Source organism: Schistocerca piceifrons, chromosome 1, assembly GCF_021461385.2.
Source record: "Schistocerca piceifrons isolate TAMUIC-IGC-003096 chromosome 1, iqSchPice1.1, whole genome shotgun sequence".
In the NCBI taxonomy this organism is placed as follows: domain Eukaryota; kingdom Metazoa; phylum Arthropoda; class Insecta; order Orthoptera; family Acrididae; genus Schistocerca; species Schistocerca piceifrons.
Window position 1 is genome coordinate 923,444,273 of NC_060138.1, and position 15,972 is coordinate 923,460,244.

A 15,972-nucleotide genomic window follows, 5' to 3' on the forward strand; every position below is an offset into this window, starting at 1 on the left:
TAAGTAGTTCTAAGTTCTAGGGGACTGATGACCTCAAATGTTAAGTCCCATAGTGCTCAGAGCCATTTGACGTAATCGTTCCGCGCACCTCCTTGAAACGTGTCTCCCAAATATTGTAGTTCAGTAATTTGCGGGAGGGGGACGACACCACCCAGACCGAGAACACGCTCGAATCCAGCGCAGCCGACTTGAGGTTCGGAAGACTGTCCGCACCCTATCCTTATCGCTCGATCCAGTTTAGTACGCTGCGGACTTCATCGGCTGAACAAACCAGCAATAGCTGGTAGGAAGGTAGTGTCCTGCAGGGTGAAGCCAGATAGCCAGTGACCGAGGGTACTGAGGAGTGACTCGAGCGCGATTGCATAAAGGTAAGAGGAAAGGTGACCTCTTGATGGATATTTGTCCACCGTCCGTCCGTTGAACTGGACCTGAGAGCTGGCTGCTGCTATAAGGCGCCACGGGGTGTCGATGAGTCTGGGGAGAAATCCCATACTGTCCACCAACTGTTATGGTGCTCAGTCCGGAACCGCGCGACTGCTACGGTCGCAGGTTCGAATCCTGCCTCGGTCATGGATGTGTGTGATGTCCTTACGTTTGTTAGGTTTAAGTAGTTCTAGGTTCTAGGGGGATGCAGAAGGCAATGGAAACCACTGCATTAAAGACACGTAACGTGTATCAACAGGACATGTGGCCTGTAATTGAAGAAGCGTCATGATGATCTCTCCATTGGCAAAAGATTCCGGAATAGTCCCCCATTCGGATCTCCGGGAGGGGACTGCCAAGGGGGAGGTTACCATGAAAAAAATATTGAATAATCTACGAAAGGATAACGTTCTACGAGTCGGGGCGTGGAATGTCAGACGCTTGAACGTGGTAGGGAAACCAGAATATCTGAAAAGGGAAATACAAAGGCTCAGTCTAGATATAGTAGGGGTCAGTGAAGTGAAGTGGAAGGAAGACAAGGATTTCTGGTCAGATGAGTATCGGGTAATATCAACAGTAGCAGAAAATGATATAACAGGTGTAGGATTCGTTATGAATAGGAAGGTAGGGCAGAGGGTGTGTTACTGTGAACAGTTCTGTGACCGGGTTGTTCTAATCAGAATCGACAGCTGACCAACACCGACAACGATAGTTCAGGTATACATGCCGACGTCGAAAGCTGAAGATGAACAGATAGAGAAAGTGTATGAGGATATTGAAAGGGTAATGCAGTATGTAAAGGGGGACGAAAATCTAATAGTCAGGGGCGATTGGAATGCAGTTGTAGAGGAAGGAGTAGAAGAAAAGGTTGCGGGAGAATATGGGCTTGGGACAAGGAATGAAAGAGGAGAAAGACTTATTGAGTTCTGTAACAAGTTTCAGCTAGTAATAGCGAATACCCTGTTCAAGAATCACAAGAGGAGGAGGTATACTTGGAAAAGGCCGGGAGATACGGGAAGATTTCAATTAGATTACATCATGGTCAGACAGAGATTCCCAAATCAGATACTGGATTGTAAGGTGTACCCAGGAGCAGATGTAGACTCAGATCACAATATAGTAGTGATGAAGAGTAGGCTGATGTTCAAGACATTAGTCAGGAAGAATCAATACGCAAAGAAGTGGGATACGGAAGTACTAAGGAATGACGAGATACGTTTGAAGTTCTCTAACGCTATAGATACAGCAATAAGGAATAGCGCAGTAGGCAGTACAGTTGAAGAGAAATGGACATCTCTAAAAAGGGCCATCACAGAAGTTGGCAAGGAAAACATAGGTACAAAGAAGGTAGCTGCGAAGAAACCTTGGGTAACAGAAGAAATACTTCAGTTGATTGATGAAAGGAGGAAGTACAAGCATGTTCCGGGAAAATCAGGAATACAGAAATAGAAGTCGCTGAGGAATGAAATAAATAGGAAGTGCAGGGAAGCTAAGACGAAATGGCTGCAGGAAAAATGTGAAGACATCGAAAAAGATATGATTGTCGGAAGGACAGACTCAGTATACAGGAAAGTTAACCTCTGGTGACATTAAAAGCAACGGTGGTAACATTAAGAGTGCAACGGGAATTCCACTGTTAAATGCAGAGGAGAGGGCAGATAGGTGGAAAGAATACATTGAAAGCCTCTATGAGGGTGAAGATTTGTCTGATGTGGTAGAAGAAGAAACAGGAGTCGATTTAGAAGAGATGGGGGATCTAGTATTAGAATCGGAATTTAAAAGAGCTTTGGAGGACTTACGGTCAAATAAGGCAGAAGGGATAGATAATATTCCATCAGAATTTCTAAAATCATTGGGGGAAGTGGCAACAAAACGACTATTCACGTTGGTGTGTAGAATATATGAGTCTGGCGATATACCATCTGACTTTCGGAAAAGCATCATCCACACAATTCCGAAGACGGCAAGAGCTGACAAGTGCGAGAATTATCGCACAATCAGCTTAACAGCTCATGCATCGAAGCTGCTTACAAGAATAATATACAGAAGAATGGAAAAGAAAATTGAGAATGCGCTACGTGACGATCAGTTTGGCTTTGGGAAAAGTAAAGGGACGAGAGAGGCAATTCTGACGTTACGGCTAATAATGGAAGCAAGGCTAAAGAAAAATCGAGACACTTTCATAGGATTGGTCGACCTGGAAAAAGCATTCGACAATATAAAATGGTGCAAGCTGTTCGAGATTCTGAAAAAAGTAGGGGTAAGCTATAGGGGGAGACGGGTCATATACAATATGTACAACAACCAAGAGGGAATAATAAGAGTGGACGATCAAGAACGAAGTGCTCGTATTAAGAAGGGTGTAAGACAAGGCTGTAGCCTTTCGCCCCTACTCTTCAATCTGTACATCGAGGAAGCAATGATGGAAATAAAAGAAAGGTTCAGGAGTGGAATTAAAGTACAAGGTGGAAGGATATCAATGATACGATTCGCTGATGACATTGCTATCCTGAGTGAAAGTGAAGAAGAATTAAATGATCTGCTGAACGGAATGAACAGTCTAATGAGTACACAGTATGGTTTGAGAGTAAATCGGAGAAAGACGAAGGTAATGAGAAGTAGTAGAAATGAGAACAGCGAGAAACTTAACATCAGGATTGATTGTCACGAAGTCAATGAAGTTAAGGAATTTTGCTACCTAGGCAGTAAAATAACCAATGACGGACGGAGCAAGGAGGACATCAAAAGCAGACTCGCTATGGCAAAAAAGGCATTTCTGGCCAAGAGAAGTCTACTAATATCAAATACCGGCCTTAATTTGAGGAAAAAATTTCTGAGGATGTACGTCTGGAGTACAGCATTGTATGGAAGTGAAACATGGACTGTGGGAAAACCGGAACAGAAGAGAATCGAAGCATTTGAGATGTGGTGCTATAGACGAATGTTGAAAATTAGGTGGACTGATAAGGTAAGAAATGAGGAGGTTCTATGCAGAATCGGAGAGGAAAGGAATATGTGGAAAACACTGATAAGGAGAAGGGACAGGATGATAGGACATCTGCTAAGACATGAGGGAATGACTTCCATGGTACTAGAGGGAGCTGTAGAGGGCAAAAACTGTAGAGGAAGACAGAGGCTGGAATACGTCAAGCAAATAATTGAGAACGTAGGTTGCAAGTGCTACTCTGAGATGAAGAGGTTAGCACAGGAAAGGAATTCGTGGCGGGCCGCATCAAACCAGTCAGTAGACTGATGACAAAAAAAAAAAGTTCTAGGGGACTGATGACCACAGATGTTAAATCCCATAGTGCTCAGAGCCATTTGAACCATTTATGAACTGTTATGGTGCGCTCTATAGAAGGCCCGATTAAAACCGATGGTGGCGACCGGAGCCCGCAGGTGGCATCCTGAGACGATCGATATTAAATCCTTGTATTTGCTAGTGGCCATTTGTACGTTGGAGTCACCCCCATGCGACGTCTCTTCTGAGGCAAAGTCTTCTTAATGTGGCCTGCCAAAAGTCTGCTGAAGATATTGTACCGGGCGTTCAGCATTGTAAGTGGCCGATATTCATTGACCGATTGCGCTCCTGCTGGCCTGTGTACTGTCATGGGAAGTCCTTCGACAAAGGAAGGCCACAGTAATCCAGCAGGGCATCATGTCACGAAAGGTCCGTTAAAACTTGTAATTCATCGGACCATGGAGACTTTTGCCCAAGTCGTCCCCCAACCTCCTCAGCCGAGACTTCCTCCATTGATACCGTCGCCGTTGTCCTGTCGATAGCGCGTGTCACTTGTTGTAGCGCTTCCGCAACGGCCGCGTCGTCTACGGCTCTTTCTTGGTAAAGGTGACTTAAATGATCCTCAGTGGCTTTCGTTATAGTTAGTCAAACAGGTGCGCCCTTCTTGCGTCGTAAGGGGTGTGATTAACTATCGGCGCATGTCCGCCACAATGTGGTCCACGTTGCGAGCCTCTACAGCTGTTCTGTCGTGTCTTCGAGCGGACTACGGCGCCTTCTAAGCGGCGCTTGGTCGACGATAACATGAGAGTCTTGATTCGGTGTCATTTTCATCGTCTGTTTGACGTTGGGGGTAGAGGTGCGTGAGCACCGCTTAGTAGAAGGCCATGGCCTGCCGGGTCCACGCCGTCGAGTCCTTACCAAACTGCATAAAAGTCTTGCGGAATGCCGGTTTGGCGCAGAAGAGTCTGAGCGCAAAAGTTGAGTTGTATCGAGAGTGACGTCGTTCACGGTTGCGCACACTGGGGCGACTTGCCCCCGACTGTCTAGATCCTGGAGGTTTGTTAAATTCACCAGGCTGTTAATATGCCAGACTTGTTGAGGGTGGAGACGTATCGCCCATATGTAGCCACTCTCATCAGAAAAGACCAGAGGCCATCGTTTGGCAGCCACCATTCCCTGTGTTAGACCCGTGTAAGGAAAGCAAAGCCAACTCCTGTGGCTCGTATTGCGCCTCTCAGAAGTTGGATCTTGGCAGGAGAGCTAACCATGTTGATATTCGTCGATGTGCAGGCGGTAAACCTGATGGTGCCGTAGGTGGGCAGGGTTAACCATGGTGATGGTGGAGAATAGCGGATGTCGAGAGTGACGTTACACCCAGCCGATCTCTGCTCTCCCTGTGTTGTTCAGACCTCAGCGGGCCCGGATCGGGTTCCCGTTGAGTCTTGACGTCCTCGGCTTATAATGTTGGAGCGGATTTTCCATAAGGTCGTGGAACCCGTGGTCTAGCGGTCAGTCCGGTTCCCGCAGCCGAGCGAAGCAGACATCCAGTGTGTGCTCCCCGCCGTCAGCGCGGGCCCGCGCGTCCTGTTTACTTTCCTCGGCCGACACTAACGTGAGGTCGTAGCTCTACAAGACCATAGCAAACCAATACAGAAGATCAACCTTGAAATTCACATTTCGGAACGACTTTACCCGACCAAAGGCGCTAGACGTCGAACGCTTTTTGAAAGAGGAAGCCAAGATCCCGGCTGCTGACATTGTCGGCATTCACTTTTCGATCGTCAGCAGCACGGCCTATGTAAAACTCATAAACGAAGCTACATGCGACAAGGTGCTTAATGAGATGAAACAAGAACTTCGCTTCTGCTACTCAGACGGAGATGTCGAGGTCGGCCATGACGCAGTGGGACTGCAGACTATACGCATATTCGAACTTCCATTTGAATTCCCTGCGGCAGACGTTGTGGCGGCGCTCCACCCCTACTGCACGGTACACGAACACGTGGCTGAAAAATGGACCCAGTTTAAACGTATCCAGTACTCAATGGAGTACGCCAAGTGTGCATTGATCTCCAACGACACGTGCCATCCTACCTACAGATAGGAGGGTGCGAGGCCATAGTTATTCATGATGGCCAGCCGAAGACGTGTTCCGGATGCGGCAAGGAACGTCACCTTCGTTCCGAGTGCATCCAGCGTCGGATCACACAACTCCCATCGAAGGACGTTGCACCTCCACCGACGAGGACTATTCTCCCCGTGACTTACGCGGCGACACTCACGACGTTCTCCACCAAACAGACACAGCCGACCGATTTAGCGGTACAGGAATCACCTTCCACGGACAGAAACCTGGATGATCCACCGGCCTGGCCAGTGGTGGAAAATAATACTATGTCTCTGGAGCTACCGAACGCTACAGACATTGACGATAGCAAGATAGCAATTGATTCCATTATTGTACCGACCCAAGCATTTGTCCCGTCGGGGCGTGAGTCAGTGCCGTCTTCTGACAATGAAGGCCACGTACGGAAACAGCGATCACCGAAACGCCGAAAGAGACGTCGTCGGACCGTGTCGGAACACGGCGGTTCACATTCGGCCGGGGAAGAACAACTGACGACTCAAGAAGCCAACCGCGAGGCTGAGGCCGTTTCCACTGACTCCAACCTTGCAGAACAGACAGAGAAACATGCAGATTTCGACTATCAGCCCATTGACATAAACAGTGAGCAGCATGAAGGTACCAGTGCAGGCAGCGAAGTCGCCCTGTCCCTTACTATCAAACATTCCGAGGCTATGGAATATGAACAGACATCCGCGCCCGCTTCGTGGGCCGAGGACGTTGAGACACAAGATCCCGATCCGGGGCCAGCTGAGGCGCCATCGGATCATGCAGCCTAAGCAGCACGAGGATTACCGCGTTCGGCGGGGGGTGACATCACTTCCGATGTTCGCTTCTCTCCAACATCAACAATGATAACCTCGGCCAACCAACTCGTTGCCAGGCTTACCGCCTGGCGACAATGAGTATCAACATGATAAATTCTTCTGTCAAGATCCAACTTTTGAAAGAAACAATTTTGCTTTCCTACATGAAGTGAAAACGACCGCACTCCCGAACTTTTATGGTTACGCCACATATGTGACGCCCGATAGCCCTGCAGACACCGGAGTGGCAATATTAGTGCGTGATGGTATTGAAGTTACTGACGTGACGTATCTTCCCTCTGCGCGAGGAATAGCACTTACGGTGCTCAACACCTGATTCATTAATGTTTACGCGCCGTCGGGTACCACCAGACGTTACGACCGCGCCAGATTCTACTCCACGGATGTCGCTCCCCCTTTTCTTTGGACGATACGACAACAGTGTCTTCTCCGGCGATTTTATTTGCGTACTTCAGCCCAAGGACCAAATCCCACACTACATGCCCTGTCCGGAACTGGGTGCGATGATCCAAGAACTTCACTTGTGCGACACGTGGGAAAAAGTCTACGGTAATCGCTCTGGCCACGCTCATCTTACCAGTCAGTCGGCCAGCCGACTTGATCGCATATATGTGTCACAAGATCTCACACAAGGAGTGATGGCCGCCGAACTATGGCCTCAGACATATTCCGATCATAGTGCTATATCTGCACTATACACCTACGCCCCAACAAGTCTGGTGCAGCAATGGTTTTTGGAAGCTTAATATAACTCACCTCCAGGACCTGGGATGCCGTCGGCAAGTTGAAGCAACGTGGACTGCCTGTGAACGCCGTCACCCACGATACACCTCGACCTTGGAGTGGTGGCTACTCTGGGCCAAACCAGCAATCCGCAGGACACTTATGAAGTTTGGCAAGGACGTGACTGCGTGGCATCGACATACCCTCTATTTTTACTACGTGGCACTCAGAGACCTCGACGCCTTACCCCCTTCCCCGAAGAGACAACATGACCAAAGCAGAATCAAGGCTCACTTACTATCATTGACGAAGCGCTGACTAGAAGGTGCCGTAGTCCGCTCGCGACGGCACGACCGAACGGCTGCAGAGGAACCCACTGCGCACCACGTTGTGGCGGATAAGCGCCGACATCGCCAACATTTAATCACACAACTCAGGACACAAGTGTGTGCGACCCAAGCGACAATAGTAAAGGAGGTGGAGGATCATTTTTGTCATCTTTACCTGGAAAGAACCGTAGATGACGAGGCCACTACTGTGTTACAGCAGGTAACACGTACTATCGACGAGGCTACCGTGAATGCACTAACAGAGGAAGTCTCACTCGAAGAAGTCGAAGACGCCGTGGACAATGGTGCGGCCAATAAGTCTCAGGGCCTGATGGATAGCCCTTCGAATTATACCGGACCTTCCGTGACATCATGATGCCTCGCTGGGCTATAAAGTTCCGCGGACTTATGTCTCCAGACTGTGTTGTGCCGCCAGCGTTTGTAGGAGGACTTCTCATACCTGTACACAAGCCAGGTGGAGGGCGATCGATTAAGAACGCTTATTACAAGATTTTCGCCAGGCTTATGGCGGGCCGTATTAAGACGACTTTGCCGATTATTCTCGCTCCAGAACAGACGTCGCAAGGGGGAGAAGCCAACATACACATGGCCACCGGTGACTGCAGGGACTTAACAGCGACCGCCTCTGCGTGCCGTCTGAGTGCGGCGATCGTCTCCATCGATTTCCACCGCGCCTTTGATAGAGTGCACCACAACTTCCTCCTACGAGTGATGGACCGTATGGGATTCCCCCCGGGCCTCATCGACACCCTACGGCGTCTTTGGACCGCAGCCAACTCACACGTCCAGGTCAATGGAAGGACGGTAGGACCACTGCCCATTAAGACATCTCCACGACAGGGTTGTCCCCTTTCTGCCTACCTTTATGCAGTCGCACTAGAGCCATTCCTAGAGGGCCTTAACCACTGCCTATCTGGCATTACGCTGCGGGACGTCACCGTTCATTATAGGACATACGCAGACGACCTGCTGCTGCTGGTTCGTTCCAATGGCGAAGTTCAAAGCGTACTAATCTGGATCGAGCGATACGGACAGGCCACAGGCAGTCTTCTGAACATCAACAAGTCGGCGGCGTTGCTATTGGGTGTGGTCTCGGGACCGGAAGCCCTCGCTCCCCTCCCACCAGTTTCTGATCTGCGATATTTGGGAATCACGTTCACGAAGGATGTACGTAAAACAGCTGCAGCAAACTACCGACGGTTACTACAGATCACACGCGCAATGGTGCGACAAACCTGCTACGTTACTTGAATCAGCTACAACGTGTTGAATACTTGAACATTTACGTGGCATCAAAAGTCAACCATGTGGCACAACTCCTCCCACTACCGCTGCAGATAGGTCGCCGGCTTCAGGCGGCCTTTAGTTACTACGTTTCCGCAGGTCATATATTTAAAGTACGATACGACACTCTTACCCTCCCAGTGGACAAAGGCGATCTGGGATTGGTCAACGTCAGGGCGAGAGCAGCTGCCCTTCAAACCCAAAAAATATTAGATACAGGCTCCCAGGTAGATGCTATTTTTCTTGACTTCCGGAAGGCGTTCGATACAGTTCCGCACTGTCGCCTGATAAACAAAGTAAGAGCCTACGGAATATCAGACCAGCTGTGTGGCTGGATTGAAGAGTTTTTAGCAAACAGAACACAGCATGTTGTTATCAATGGAGAGACGTCTACAGACGTTAAAGTAACCTCTGGCGTGCGACAGGGGAGTGTTATGGGACCATTGCTTTTCACAATATATATAAATGACTTAGTAGATAGTGTCGGAAGTTCCATGCGGCTTTTCGCGGATGATGCTGTAGTATACAGAGAAGTTGCTGCATTAGAAAATTGTAGCGAAATACAGGAAGATCTGCAGCGGATAGGCACTTGGTGCAGGGAGTGGCAACTGACCCTTCACATAGACAAATGTAATGTATTGCGAATACATAGAAAGAAGGATCCTTTATTGTGTGATTATATGATAGCGGAACAAACACTGGTAGCAGTTACTTCTGTAAAATATCTGGGAGTATGCGTACGGAACGATTTGAAGTGGAATGATCATATAAAACTAATTGTTGGTAAGGCGGGTACCAGGTTGAGATTCATTGGGAGAGTGCTTAGAAAATGTAGTCCATCAACAAAGGAGGTGGCTTACAAAACACTCGTTCGACCTATACTTGAGTATTGCTCATCAGTGTGGGATCCGTACCAGGTCGGGTTGACGGAGGAGATAGAGAAGATCCAAAGAAGAGCGGCGCGTTTCGTCACTGGGTTATTTGGTAACCGTGATAGCGTTACGGAGATGTTTAATAAACTCAAGTGGCAGACTCTGCAAGAGAGGCGCTCTGCATCGCGGTGTAGCTTGCTCGCCAGGTTTCGAGAGGGTGCGTTTCTGGATGAAGTATCGAATATATTGCTTCCCCCTACTTATACTTCCCGAGGAGATCACGAATGTAAAATTAGAGAGATTAGAGCGCGCACGGAGGCTTTCAGACAGTCGTTCTTCCCGCGAACCATACGCGACTGGAACAGGAAAGGGAGGTAATGACAGTGGCACGTAAAGTGCCCTCCGCCACACACCGTTGGGTGGCTTGCGGAGTATCAATGTAGATGTAGATGTAGATGTAGGTGAGCAACATGAGGAAACGATGGAAAAGTCAATATACCTCTCTCACGGGACGTTTACTACAGGTTCTGATGCCAGTCTCTATCGTCCCGCCGGTGTCGGTTGCGCACGTCGCACCACAGTTCTCCCATGTGTCGACCTTCATTCTTGATTACAGCTATGTCAGCTCGAAGCTCCCCGCCACACGTCCACCAAAGGCGAAAGATTTTTATACCAACCTTCTGCGGGCTGTTCCACATAACGTGGTGGAAAACAAGTACCCTACCGTCCACTGGTCAAGAGTCTGGAAAACGATACACCACAACATTCTGTCATCCACGGTGCGTTCGAAGTGGTATCAGATCGCCAACTAAAAATATTCCACACGACAGCGACTTCTCGCTATTGTACTGGCAGACTCACCTTATTGCCCAGATTGTCACCTCTTGGATACCGATGAACATAGCTTCACATGCGCATCGTCGTCCGGAGTATGGCGACTAACACGAAGACATTGGCTTGTTACCTCCGGGTCACGCCTGATACGATTGACCCTGAGACCCTACTCTGTCCAGATGAACTTTTCCGCCGCAAAATATCATGCGCTTACATAGTTCAAAGGAATTACCGTCGCCTATATCTTTAGCGACGGAGAGAAAGAGCAGCTTGATTACTGGGGGTTCCAACAAAATGCTCACAATGCCCTCAAACGCACACTGAGATGCCGTACGCTCTTCGCAATTTATTTACGCAGCGTTTTCGTTAACCCCCCACTCAGCTGGGGAGTGCCAAGCTGCGGTTAATGTTCTGTGCCGCATCACACTAACGGCTGAACGTCCTGCCTTGTCAGCCACGAGAGAAGGAAGAGACAGGCTACTGCAAGGATGCTGTTTTTCTTGAGACACTAGAGGAGCAGAATGCCTCCGTTGCAGATACCCTTCAAAGGCGCTGTTGGAGATAACAGATAACGATGGCGAAGCACCATGTGGAACCAATTACGTTTATTGAAGAAACTTTTAGATGGAATTGCATCAGTGATTTACATTTTTATTTTTTCCTTGTTTACTCTTTGAATGCCACCTTTGTTGTTGTAACACTCAGTTACTAGCATTCTCATTTGTACACGTTTCCTTAATGTAAGCATGTAAAATGAATAAATAAATAAATACATAAATAAAAAATAAAAGTAAAAAATGTGAGGGAATAGTTAGGGGCAACGCCTGAACAGAATTAGTTCATTTCTTCTTTTATGGCAGAGTTAAGGTGGCGATGCCACGTAGGAGTTGATTTGATTTAGTTTCTTTTATTTTTGGAGTTTAATTTAAAAAAATAAAAAAATTTAAAAAAAGCAGTAGCTGATTAATAATCGGCATTGGCAGAAGACTTTCGGCATTCTACCAACGGTCTTGTCAAAGAGGGTGGAGGAGCAGACAGAGGTTCAGAGCACTTTCTTTTTCTAGGGGTGGAAAACGGTCCCTAAAGACGGAAGAATGAGCAATGATTAACATCATAAGGAAGCAGAAGGCAATGCAAACCACTGCATTAAAGACACTTAACGTGTATCCACAGGACATGTGACCTGTAACTGAAAAAGTGTCATGATGATTTCTCCATTGGCAAAAGATTCCGGGATAGTCCCCCATTCGTATCTCCGAGAGGTGACCATGAGAAAAAGATTGAATAAACAACGAAAGGATAACGTTCTAAGAGTAGGGGCGTGGAAATTCAGAAGCTTGAACGTGATAGGGAAACTAGAAAATCTGAAAAGAGAAATGTAAAGGCTCAATATATATATATATATAGTAGAAGAAAGATGACAACGGTTTTTGGTGAAATGAGTATAGGGTAATATCAACAGCAGCAGAAATGGTATAACAGAAGTAGAATTCTTTACGAATAGGAAGGTGGGGCAGAGAATATGTTGCTGTGAACAGTTCAGTGACAGGGTTGTTCTTATCGGAATCGACAGTAAACCAACAATAGTCCAGGTATACAAGCCGGCGCCGCGGGTTGAAGAGATAGAGAAGGTATATCAGGCTATTGAAACGATAATACAGTGCGTAAAGGGAGATAAAAACCTAATAGTCATGGGAGACTGGAATGCGGTTGTAGGAGAAGGAATAGAAGAAACGGCTACAGCACAAGGAATGGTAGAGAAGAAAGACTGATTGAGTTCTGTAACAAGTTTCAGTTAGTAATAGCGAATACTCTGATGCTACCTGTAACTCGAGTTACAGCCCGTAGTGGCTTGCTTTCCATGCATTCGATTAAAAAATTTATCACTTGATATTTATTTTATGTGTGACATGCCAATTTGAATGTTTAATTTTCTGATGAAGGCACTCGGAGAAGTGTCGAAACCAGGTCAAAAGACTTAATTTTATTTTGCGACCGAGAGCTGTAGTCTGAAAGTGGTTCGGCGAGGGGCGTTCAATAAGTAATGCATCACATTCTTTTCGTCGGCCAGTGTCGGCTGAAAAAATGAGAAAGTTGTGTTGGACACTTTGAATATTCCCGCTTTAGCCCCTATGGTTTCATGAAGTTCTGATAGGTGGCGGCGCGCTACACGTAGCATTCAAAATTGCACCGTAACGGAGGGGCATTCCAAGCAGACAGCTGTAACTCAGTTCCTCTTAACGGAAAACCAGAGCATGGCAGATATTCATGGGCGCTTGCAGAATGTCTTCGAAGACCTGGCAGTGAACAAAAGCATGGTGAGTCGTCCGGCGAGGCGTCTGTCGTCATCGCAATAAGGCCGCGCAAACCTGGCTGATCTCCTGCGTGCCGGCTGGCGGCACACAGTTGTGACTCTTGCAATGTTGGAACGTGCAGACATTTTAATTGGACGTGATCGACTGTTTCAAGTCCTCCATCATGGTGTAATGATCGACTATGATGTGTATTGCGCTACCCTCACGAAACTGAAGAGACGACTACAGCGTGTTCGTCGAAACAAAAATGCAAACTAATTTCTCCTCTCGATGATAACGCAAGCCCTCACACAAGTCTGCACACCCGTTTGGCTCACTGTAGAATGCACTCCACGGGAAGCAGTGCGTGGATGATGGGGAGACGTTGGTGGTGGTGGTGGTGGTGGTTAGTGTTTAACGTCCCGTCGACAACGAGGTCATTGGAGACGGAGCGCAAGCTCGGGTTAGAGAAGGATTGGGAAGGAAATCGGCCGTGCCCTTTCAAAGGAACCATCCCGGCATTTGCCTGAAACGATTTAGGGAAATGATGGAAAACCTAAATCAGGATGGCCGGAGACGGGATTGAACCGTCGTCCTCCCGAATGCGAGTCCAGTGTGCTAACCACTGCGCCACCTCGCTCGGTGGGAGACGTTGGCTCCGACGTCGACCAGTAAAGTGGTAACATGCGGGCATACAGGGCCTCCCAGTAAGGTGGCGTAAGACCGTCGCATTGAAAGGAGGTCGTGTTCAAAAATAGGGTTTTGTAGCCGAAAGAGCGGTGAATAATATGATGTATTGGAATCCTGAATAAACCAACCTGCTTTCAGAAAAAAGCCGGCTGTTGTGGCCGAGCGGTTCCAGGCGCTTCAGTCTGGAACCGCGCAACGGCTACGGTGCTTGGACTCATTTGAACCAAATTCACAAAATCTGAACCATGACAAGACCCGTTACCTGAAATTTTCAGTGTATATGGTGCCCCTTGTGGGCAGTAATGCACACTACTTTAGCTACATCTTGGTTCCATATGAGATAATGTATTATCATCAATAGTCACAGCGTTGGAATCTCAAGGTCGTCAAGCCTAAACCTTTCCCAGGAACCCGTTTTGTGTAGAGCGATATTTAATGTCTGATACAGACTAATAACGCAGAGCTCAACGTCTCTTTCTTCTAACTCTCAAACACATGAACATTTTGTTATAGTTTGACATACGAGAGAATTTTCCACACCAGTAGTCAAAGGACTTGCAAGCCAACTTTCTCTTTCAGCAGAATGGTGCTCATGGGCTGTAACTGCTAACCTGAGCTTGCTCCTCCTGTGGTATCGGGAACTACGATGCCACAACGTAGGTCCGCTCTGCTAAGTTGGCACTACGAGAGTCACCGACGACAGCGCCCTCTAGCCGGTGCTGTCAAGGTCTACGAGCTCCGCTACTGCTTCAGCCCATTTCATCAGGTGCAGACAGCCAGGACACTTCGCTTCAACCTCGCGTCACCTTGCAAGTTATGTAATATGTTTGCATATGTTATCCGATAGTAAAGGTCCCTTAACTATATCTGCAGTACCGAGAGATCAGTACCGTTTCCTGCTCCTGTTCCTTACCCACGAGCCGCCTCCCAGGCGGGATACAAAACCTCCGGACAGGACAAAAAAGACTATGAAGTTCGTAAGTTGACTGGCCACATCAGACATCAAATATTTACAGTGACCCTGAGGATATTGGAAAACAGATAGCAATGTATTGAGCACAATACATGAGAAACAGTTAACAAGTATAGGTTTTCTAATAGTCGCAAAATACCGTGTTTGAGTTAACCTTGTACTTTGTATCCTTCCGTTGTGATATTTGTTGTACTTCTGTTTCTATGATTGTTTGAAATTTAGATGATTTGAAAAGGCATCTTATGAGACTGAAGATATTGTAAAAATAAATGCACGAAGCTAATTAACGAATCAGCCTCGTATTTATTTATGTCTTTGTTTAGGAGTGACGGCGTACGACGCGACTGGTGAGGAATATTCTTGGTAAATTCTACGATATTACACACCAACCGTGGCGGCATGTGAGGTAAGGCCGCCGGCCTCCTGTAACTTGCTAAATTCTGGCCGCTTTGACAGCGGCGAGCAAACTTGGCCCGTTAACAGCGGGGCCCCGGTTACAACAACGCCATCAGCCTGCAGCGCTAAGCGCTCCGGTCCTTCCGCTACCTTTACAGCCTTCTGGTCTATCGTAGTTTGGACGCCGCCCCAGCTCTTGTCTTACGCTTAGGTCAGGTTGCTAACACGCGACTATATGTACCCCAACTTCGGAAGACTTATCTCTACGTCAGCTGTTTTCATTGATTTGGTGCTGAAATGCGTGTACAATGTTTCGTTGCTTGGGTTTGTTCAAAGACTTTGCCGTCACGTCTCTACCATGTTGCAGTGGCCATGTTAAAAGAGTAACTTACTAACTACGGGAACTCACGTTGTATTGAATAGGCGTATTTCTGAATGCAGTAAAATCAGAGTTCTCTTTGCTGGGTTCTTTCTCGGCCATGCCACTATCCTACACCTGAGTGCATACACACAGCCTTCATTCCACCAATCACGTTTCTTACCGTTCTCCCAAAGCTATCGTTTGATTTGCAACATCTTTGATTTTGCTTCGAATCTCGTCTTATTTTCATTGCATGGAATTCTTTAGTTTTTCTTGGTATTTCTCCTGTACTTTCTCACTAAGTCCATAATGCGATATCCTGAAGGGAAAATAAAAGAATACGTATTCTATAATTCACACTTAAGTCTTTGGCGGACGATTCATACTGAGGGGGGGGGGGGGGGTCTTCAATAAGTAATGACATACTTTTTTTCCAAAAAAAGAAATGGTTCAAATGGCTCTGAGCACTACGGGACTTAACTTCTGAGGTCATCAGTCCCCTAGACTGTGCAGTTAGTGGGAAGTCTTCTAATGTTTGTTGTATCTAATTTGAAACACAAAATCACTCTTAAGGAAAAA